Source organism: Zalophus californianus, chromosome 9 (assembly GCF_009762305.2).
Source record: "Zalophus californianus isolate mZalCal1 chromosome 9, mZalCal1.pri.v2, whole genome shotgun sequence".
Lineage (NCBI taxonomy): Eukaryota > Metazoa > Chordata > Mammalia > Carnivora > Otariidae > Zalophus > Zalophus californianus.
The window spans coordinates 124,402,171-124,412,157 of record NC_045603.1 but is presented as its reverse complement, the minus strand read 5'-3'; positions in this window follow the sequence as shown (position 1 = coordinate 124,412,157).

The following is a 9,987-nucleotide window of genomic DNA, read 5'->3' as shown; positions in this document are numbered from 1 at the left end:
GACAAAATTCAACATCCTTTAATGATAAAAACTCTCAATAAACTAGGTGTAGAAAGAATGTACCTCAACACAATAAAGGCCTTGTGAACAGCCTAAAGCTATTATCATACTCATCAGTGAAAAACTGAAAGCTTTCCCTCTAAGATCTGGAACAAGTTGAGAATGCCCACTCTTGCTACTTCTATTCAACGTACTATTGAAGTCCTAACCACAACAGTGGGGGGGGGGAGAAAAAAAGGGACTAAAAGGCATTGAAGTTGGAAAGAAGAAATAAAATTATTTCTATTTGTAGATGACATGATCATATATAGAGAAAAAATCCTAAAGATTCCACCAAAATATAAGTTACTAAAACTTAGAACTAAATAAACAAATACAGTAAAGTTTCAGGATACAAAATCAACATACAAAAACACACCAACAACAAACTATCTGAAAAGGAAAATAAGAAAACAATCCCATCTACAATAGCATCAAAAGTAATAAAATACTTAGGAATAAACTTAACAAAGGAGGTGAAAGTTTTAAACCAGAAACTACAAATCAGTGATGAAAGAAATTAAAAAAGACAAGTAAGTGGAGAGACATCCTGTGTTTTGGACTAAAGACTTAATATTGTTAAAATGTCCATACCATGCAAAGTGATCTACAGATTCAGTGCAATCCCTAGTAAAATACCCCTGGCATTTTTTACCAGAAAAAGCAATCCCAAAATTCCTATGCAACCACAAAAGACTACAGCTAGCCAAAGCAATCTTGAGAAAGAACAAAACTGGAGGCATCACACTTCCTGATTTCAAAATATATATTACAAAGCTATAGTAATTAAAACAGTAGGACCAGAAATTAATATAACACTATACGTTAACTGTACTGAAATTAAAAGAAAAAATAAAAAAATAAAAACGGTATGTTACTGGCATAAAAATAGACATAGACACCAATGGAACAGAATTTAGAGTCCAGAAAAAAAGCCATGCATATTCAGTCAACTGATCTTTAACAAGGGTGCCGAGAATACACAACAGAGAAGGCCAGTGTTCTCAACCAATGGTGCTGGGATAATTGGAAAGTCCCGTGCAAAAGAATGAAATTGGATCCTTATCTTACACTATACACAAATATCAACACAAAATGGATTAAAGACATAAATGTAAGACCTAAAACTCTAAAATTCCTAGAAGAAAACAGGTGAAAAACTTCATGAATTTGGTCTTTGCAATGATTTCTTGGATATGACACTAAAGCATAAGCAACAAAAGCAAAATCAAGCATGTGGGACTACATCAAATTAAGACCTCTGCACAGCACAGGAAACAATCACCAGAGTGAAAAGACAACCTATGGAATGGGAAAAAATATTTGCAAACCTTATAACTGATGAGATTAATATCCGAAATATATGAGGACTTCCTACAAACTCAACAGCAAAAAACCAAATAGCCCATTAAAAAAAAAAAATGGGCAAAGGAACAAATAGACATTTCTCCAAAGGAGACATACACTTGGCCAAAAGGTATCTAAAAGATGCTCAACATCACTACTCATCAGGGAACAGTAAATCAAAACCATAATAAGCAATCACCTCACACCTGTTAGGATGGCTATTATTTAAAAAAAGATAAGAAATGCTGGTGAGGATGAGAGGAAATTTGAACCCTTGTAACATTCTCATTGGGAATAGAAGGTGGTATCCCTGGTATGGCAAGCAGTATGGTAGTTAAATTAAAAATACAACTATATCAAATCCAGCAATCCCACTTTTGGGGTAGTTATTCAAAAGAATTGAAATCAGTACCTCAAAGAGATATTAGCACTCTCATGTTCATTGCAGCACTGATTCACACAAGAGCAAGATATGGAAACAAACTAAATGTCCAGTGATGGACGAATGGATAAAGAAGATGTGGTATATACATACAATGGAATATTATTCAACCTTCAAAAGAAGGAGATCCTGCCACATGCAACAACATGGATGGACCTGGAGGACATTATGCTAATGGAAATAAGCCAGTCATGGAAAGGCAAGTGCTACATGATCTAAAACAGTCAAACTCACACAAGCAGAAAGTAGATTGGTGGTTACCAGGAACTTGGGGGGCAGGGGGATGGGTAGTTGTTGTTCAATGGGTAGAAAGTTTCAGTTATGCAAGATGAGTAAGTTCTAGAGATCTGTGGCACAACCTAGTGTCTATAGTTAACAATGTTGTATTGTATACTGGAAAGTTTAAGAGAGTAGTTCTCAAGTGGTTTCATCACAAAAAAGATGAGGTGGGGGTAAAAGGAAATTAGTGGATGTGATGAAGATGTTTATTACCTTGACAGTGGTGATGGTTTCAGAGGTGTATGTATATGTTCAAGCTCATTAAGTGTATACATTAAATATGTGCATTTTTTGGGTAGGTCAAGTATATCACCATAAAGTTGTTTTAAAAATCAAATCAAGAACTTCCAAGAAAAAGAAAGAGAACAAAAATGTACAAAATTAGGATTAAGAACGAAAATATGAAAAACAGATAACGAAGATGAAGTAATTTTAAGAAAATCCTAGATATAATTCACAGCAATCAAGTTCAAAACCTAAAGAAAATGTATATGTTTTGAGTCAATGTAAACTGATAACACTGATCCCAGAAGATGTGAATAGCACAGATAAACAAATTTCTATAAAAGAGATTGCAAAGATGATTAAAGATTTACCATAGAAGAAAGAACAGCACCAGATATTGTCCCAACTGAGTTCCAGAAATAAAAAGTTTAATTTTGGTGTTATTTAAACAATTCTAGACCAGAAGGAAATATTAAAAGCTTCCAAAATCATTTTATGAACCTATCCTAACCAGTACTTAAAAACTGATGAAGGTGATATAAAAAGAAAAAGAAATATCTTTCATAAATATAACCAATCTTGCATAAATATAAATGCAAAACATTCTACTAGAAAATATAATCTAGCAAACTTTTCAAAGGAATAATACATTATAATCAAGCCAGATTTGTTTCATAAATTCATGGATATTTTACTATTATAATATCTGTCAACATAATTCATTATATTAACAAATTAGAGGAGAAAAAGCATCTATCATGACAATGGATGATGAAAAGTCAGTTGATAAAACAACTTAGTCTAATAAAATTCTAAATAATGTATGAATAGAAGAGAACTATATAAGTAAGATAAATTCTGTTTACAAAAAGCAATATGAAACATCATCCTAAATGAGGTAGTGCTAAGGCCATTTTCATTAAAATCAGGAATACTGTGAGGATACCCGTTATTCATATTAATCCGGAATGTTGCTTTAGAAGTCCTGATAAATAGAAAAATACTAGAAAAACAAACTGGTAATGTATCTGAAAACAAGAGAGAAAAGTTTTTGCTGTTGACAACACTGCATACCTGGAAAACCCAAAACCCCTAGTTGAAAAAAAAATCTGGTGGATTAATAAGGGAATTGGGTAAGGCGTATACATAGAAAAAAAATATACAAAAATCCCTATAGTAATAATTATGTCTAGACAGGTGGAAATTGAGATAGGGAAAACTGCGTTCACAATCGAATCAAAATTCATATTGAAAATATGTAGAATAAACGTATTCTAACAAAGAACCTATAATAAAAACTGTGAAGTTTTATTGAAAGATGTAAAGCTAAAACACAAACTAAAGATATCAGAAGACATGAAAATGTCACCTCTCAATTAATTTATAATCACAATTCTCATGGGTATCACATTTTATATTTAATTTAGATAAATAACCTAAAGTTTACATGAAAGAACAAGTGTTTGAGACTAGGAGAAAGATTATTAAAAAGAAGAGATGAAACTCGACGAAGTATTGTAAAGTTGCAATCAAAACGTTATTTGCATCTGATGAGACAGATCCGTGAAACAGAATAGATTTCCCAGATATATATCTCATGGGGTAGGATATGTGGGAGTTTACTATAACATTCAATTCACTGGAGGGAAAATATGAGTTAATAAATAATAACATAACTGGCTCTCCATAATTTTGGCCATGTGTCAGTTCTGGGTTGGTTTGGTCTCAGATTCATTCCTTGTCGTTCGGCTAACTCCGCTTTGAATAGCAGGGGCTGAGACCTGCAGGCTGCATTTTCCTGTCTCCCTTGACAAATGGTCTGGCTGGGTCCCAGTCAGTGGTAAGCTTATCTGGAAATCAGGGGGGTATTTGGAAATCAAGACGAAAGGAAAAGACAAGGCATTTCTCTGCCTCCGGCGGCAACCCCAGGAGCAGCCCTGTCTTTTCCTCTTTGATAGCTTCAGCTCCTGTATGACAGGTCTGGGGAATCAAGCTTCAATCAAGAAAACGTATCCACAGACAATTCCTAGAAGACAATACAAATGACTACCTTTTAGGCCAGGTTCCCCTAGACACAGACTCTGAGACAAAGACTGAAGTACAAATGGCTTATTTGGGAGTGAGAAAGTAAGACAGGGAAGTTAAGGAGCCAAAAAAGGGTACACAATTAAGTACATCGCCATTTTTAGAAGCTGGAGCTTAATGTTGCTGGGGGACTCTGGGGAAGCATCGTCGACACAGACTTCAGAGTTATCCTGCTCGTTATCTCATCAGTCACTGGTGGAGGATGGCTTCCAGTGAACATTAATTCCCCAGCTTTTTGGTTTGTCTTGTGTATGGGCTTCCTGGATCCTGGCAGCCCAACAAAGCCCTTTCTCAAAGAAATGCAGGTGTTGGCAGCTGAAGATCCAGCTGGCGTTCCCAGAGAAGGTGAAGAGTGAGGACATAGGTCAGGACACGAATATTCTCTGCTACAACCATGAAACAAAAAATCTCTCCCATTGTCCTGGTAGACAGGAAAATGCAAATTAAAACAATAGATATCATTGGACCCCATAATATGGGCAACTACAAGGAGGAATAACAGACACCTACAGCTGGTGGCCCACAGGGGAAAGAGTTTTCTTTTGCTTGGTAGTGAGAAGTATGAATTGTTGCAATCTTTTGAAAAGCAATCTACAGCATCCATTAAAATTCAGTGTGTGTGTATAAATTTGTGTGTATACATAATTTTTATGTATATAAATAGTTTTGGCATTCCCAATCCTGGACTCCATCTTGGCCATCTTGTAGGAATAAGTGCCATACTCTAGAGGAATACATGTTCAGAATTATTTTTTAAGACTTTTTTAAAGATTTTATTTATTTATTTGAGAGAGAGAGAGAGCTCGCACGAGAACATGAGCAGGGGGAGGAGCAGAGGGAGAGGGAGAAGCAGACTCCCCCCTGAGCTGGGAGCCCAACATGGGGCTAGATCCCAAGATACTGAGATCATGACTTGAGCCAAAGCCAGACACTTAACCGACTGAGCCACCCAGGTGCCCCATATGTTCAGAGTTATTTTAAAGCAATCAAAGAGGTTTAAAAAAAAAGTAGTGTCCATCAAAAGGGAAATGGTTAAAGAAATATTGACACCTCCATGCCAACTACCCTTTGCAGCCATTTAAAAATGGTAGCAGGAGGATCGACTCAGAAGGAGTCTCTCAGTGTGTTCAGTGTGAAAGGTAAGATCTGGAGAAGCATGAATGATATCATTCTCCATTTAGTAAAAAGCAAATTTAAACATTTGTGTATGTTTATACAAAAGCATGGAGAAAGGTACAGAACATTATACAGCAGGTTGTTATGATAGTTACCCATAAGCTGGTAGTGGGGAGAAATGGGAACAACACCAATATTTGGGAGGGAGGAAAGACAGAGAGAAAGAAAGAGAGTGAGAGAGTGAGAGAGAGAGAGAGAGAGAGAGAGAGAGAAGGAGGTGCCCGTGATTTAACATTTAACTCTATTTAAACATGTGACATTTATGTATTGATCTATAAATGTTATGGGTATATATGGACCTTTGAAAGGAAAGTCTCCGAAATTAAATGGTGTAAGTTGATTTTAAGAGAGGGCTCTCCCTTACATTTTTCAGTATAAATTCTAATTAATGTGTATTGTACACATGTTGTATGATTAGAATAAAACAAAAATGTTTTAGAAATAAAGGAAAAACAAATATATACATCTCTGTATTTCTATATAGGGCCATGCAGTAAATCTCACCTTCTTCTCTAAGCCAGAATTTCTCAAAAAAGACTAATTCCGTGAGGCATTTATTGGTGTAGCTGAATTAAGAACTCCCTGATCAAGGACGTTTAGGAAACACCAAAATAAATGAAGTTGAATGTCTTTCTGTGGCACTTTCAAAGCCTTCCACGTGCTAATGCTCATGGTAAGTCCCCAGTGTAGGAGAAGGTGCAAAATGTTTGTTGATCTTGTTTAACCACACAACTCCCTGCCATTTTGGGAGTAAGGAGCACTTTGAGACTTCAATATTCCCTGGACCTTCTCTAGAAAAGGGAAAGCCATGGCAGTTTTTTGAACAAGTGAGTAAATGTTTCAGGAAAATTAATGTAGAGTGATGTGCTAGACATTAATGGTTTCTCTTCTCAAAGACATAAATCCCAGCCTGGTAGCTGAATATTTCACAGGCTGAGATCATTACTGGAACATTTTTTTCTTCACTTTGTCACTTGGCTGCCCCCAGTAATTTACGTAACTTCACAACCTTGTAGTTTCCTTATCTGTGGAATAGAGAGAAGAGGAGGAAAGAGGTTAATATAAACTAGCTGCCAGACTACCTGGCGGGAAGGAGACATCCTGGAATCTCCCTGATGAATTTTGCTATAATTGGTATTGAAATAAATGGAGCATCACTAGAGCAGTCTTAATGAATGATATTAGCATTCATTATTATAAACCATTCATACTTTTTTTAAAAAAAGATTTATTTGAGAGAGAGAGAGGGGGGGGGGGGGAGGGCCGAGGGAGAGAGAGAATCTCAAGCACACTCTGCACTGAGCGCGGAGCCTGATGTGGGGTTCGATCTCACTACCCTGAGATCATGACCTGAGCCGAAACCAAGAGTTGGACACTTAACCGACTGAGCCTCCCAGGCGCCCCATTCATAACTTAATTTTAATTATGCAGAACTTTATTATTACTAATCTCTATCTCATAGAGGCCCAATGCAAATGGTCCCTTATCTCTGTAAGGGATTCCCTAATCCCTACAAATGAATGGACGGATGTCTTTTCTGAATCTTCAAAGTACTTTAGCTTTAGATATCAGTTCTGGCCCAGGAAAGATAAAATTAGAAATGCAAACAATTTAGAAGGAGAATCACCTGTGAAAGGTAAGGAGGTGGGGGCAGGAGTCGGCAGAGAATTCGGAGGGCCCCGTGAGTCTGGTATCTGTGAAAGGATAGGCAGGAGGACTGGATAGAAGAACCTCAGCCTCCAGGGCAGCTCTGTGAAAGTGTCACCAGGTGGGTGAGCCCTAGAGCAAAGATGGTCTGTTCGGGTCCGGCACTGGGCAGGACGGGCTTTGCTCCAGGATCCCATCCTTCTGGTGGCGCACTGGCCAGGGAAGGCATGGCCTCTGTGAGCAGTCTGCAGTGGGTTCCAGAAGGCATGGCAGCTGCAGCTGCATCCCATTAGCTAACTGCACTCCCCTGCTGCAGATTCCTTCCAGAAGGAAGAGCTCCGCAGCACGCCATGGCCAACGCACTCCATATTTCACATGCCATGTCTCACTTCTAGTCTTTGTTCAAGTTATTAACTATGTATCTCACTTCCCTAACTAGCTTGTTAGGTTCTTGAGCGTAAGGTCTCCATCTGATTTTTTCTTGGAAATGTGCCAAACTATGGCATGCTTGGAAGGGCTGGGAGACTTGTAACAGGAGACAAATCATCAGTAATTTATTTCTGTAGTAGTACTCATTTGTCTAATACATAATGCCTCATGGCGTGAAGTCAAGGCTTCCCGAGCTACTGTAATTATTCAATTGGTTGCCCTTGGCACATTTTGAGTATAACAGTTTACTGTCCTCACAGCACTCTCTTATTTATTCAGGAGTTCAAGTTTTCACCTGTTTCCCAAATACCTTTCCTTCTTTGAGAGCGGTGGGAGGTTAAGCTAGTCCAGTAATCTGTAGTAGTGTGGACTTAGTCCACACCACGTTTCCAATCCACTCGGCACAGCACTCCCTTTGACGCCATGCTTGTATAACATTCTTTGTATATATTTACCAAATTTACCGTGCACCTGGTACGAGTTCAAGTTCGATGTACAGTTGGTACCGACCATAGAAGGCACTCGATAAATATTTCTACTTTGAATAAACCAAATTCAACTCTTCCTTCTCCTCTCATGGCAGGGGCATTATACAAATTGGCAAAAAGAGACTGCTAGGCAGGTCCAAATTCTCTTCCTCTTCAACAATGCTTTTGAAAAAAAAAAAAAACAAAAAACACGGGGTCAGTACTGCTGGGGTGTGTCGTTGGTTTTTTCCCTTTTAAATCAAAATATAAACATTATTCTTTAACGACTGATTAAGAGCCACCACCTTGAAGAAGTCATAGAAAAAATGAAAAGGGTAAGAAGTCTTAATTCTTTTTTATATATTACTCACTCTGGTCAAATGGCTCTTTGTAGCACTTCTCTTACTGTTTTGCTAGTAACAGACTCAGCTAAAAAATAACAGAAGGAGGCTTACATACACCCAAACATACATATAAGCAGACAAAGATTTCCTTTGAGCTACTATATTTCAGAATGACAGGAGCACCATTGGGATTAACGTCTAGCCTGAGAAAGGACGGAAGAACTACCTGTTTCCTGAGCGCTATTTTATTTAAAAAGAAACACTTTTTCCTTTCCCCCAGTTGCTTGCATCACATTATGAATCAATAAATATTTTTTAGTTGCCACTAAATCATTTATAACACAGAGGTCCCACTTCATAAAGGAGATCCAGGCTCGAATTTTTTAAATTGCCTCCAATAAAGATCCCAGAGCTGAAATTTATGAATACCTGAGGCTTTACAAGCTGAAGCTGGAGCAAGGGAGTCGAAGAATCTCTTCCATTGCACGTTTATTTGAGGGTGTAAAATTCCCCCACATTGAGGAGGTGAGAATTTCATTCCCCTATGAAACAAAGAGGATCGAGCCCAAAGCCAACCAATGGATCCTCAGAAAGCTTTGAAAGTCAGAAGCGGCAGATTCCCACTCCCTCCCCCCACCTCCCCGAGGCACCATGTAGCCATCGGAGAGCTTGGTTTAATCCTTCATGAGTCCCTTTATGGCGATTTCAGGAGCCGCGGCACCAATTCTTAGACAGCCCAGAGTTCATGGCTCGTGAGAGGCGTTCTGGGTGTGAGAAGGGAGGAGAGGCCAGAGCAGAGCTGTCAGCATTTGGCTTTCCACTGGACACCTCTGCGTGTGTCCCCACCGTGCCCGTCGCTCTCACCTCTCGGAAACTGCAGGGAAGAGAAGCTCCCTGCAAACTGCCATTGTGGCACCTGCAATTCTACCAATCCTTCATTTCAGGAGAAGAGCAGATCTGGTTTAGCCACGATACAAGTCATTAGGGGAGAGTGGTGATTATAGAAACTTCGGTCCCCTGAGAGCGACCCTCAGCTTAAACAAAACAAAACAAAAACAAAAACAACCCCTTAAGAAAATATGACTGTGCCTCCTTCCTTCATCCCCCAAGTGTTTGTTCTGCACCTAGTGAATGAAGTCAAATAACATATTGGCGAAAATCTCTTGAAGGCAAGATTGAGCTGTACACCTGTGTGGCCTGAGACATTATCATTTCACCTCTCGTTCTGGGGTCTGATTGAAATGAGCTTTGGAGATTGCCGTGCGGTCCCTAGAGGGCCCTACAGGATAGTAAATCTATATCACAAAGCCATTGCATGTATGAGTTCGTGCTGATTTTATGGGCCAGCCTGTTTCCATTTAGATGGGTTCAAGCACCACAGAGCAGAATCACTTCTTTCCTCCTTGTCAGATCACGAGTAGAACAATTTTTGAATACAGTCCTCCACTGGTATACCCCTTATTCCTTTTGTTTCCCCCAAATTATAAAATCTTTGTTTCCTGGTGAC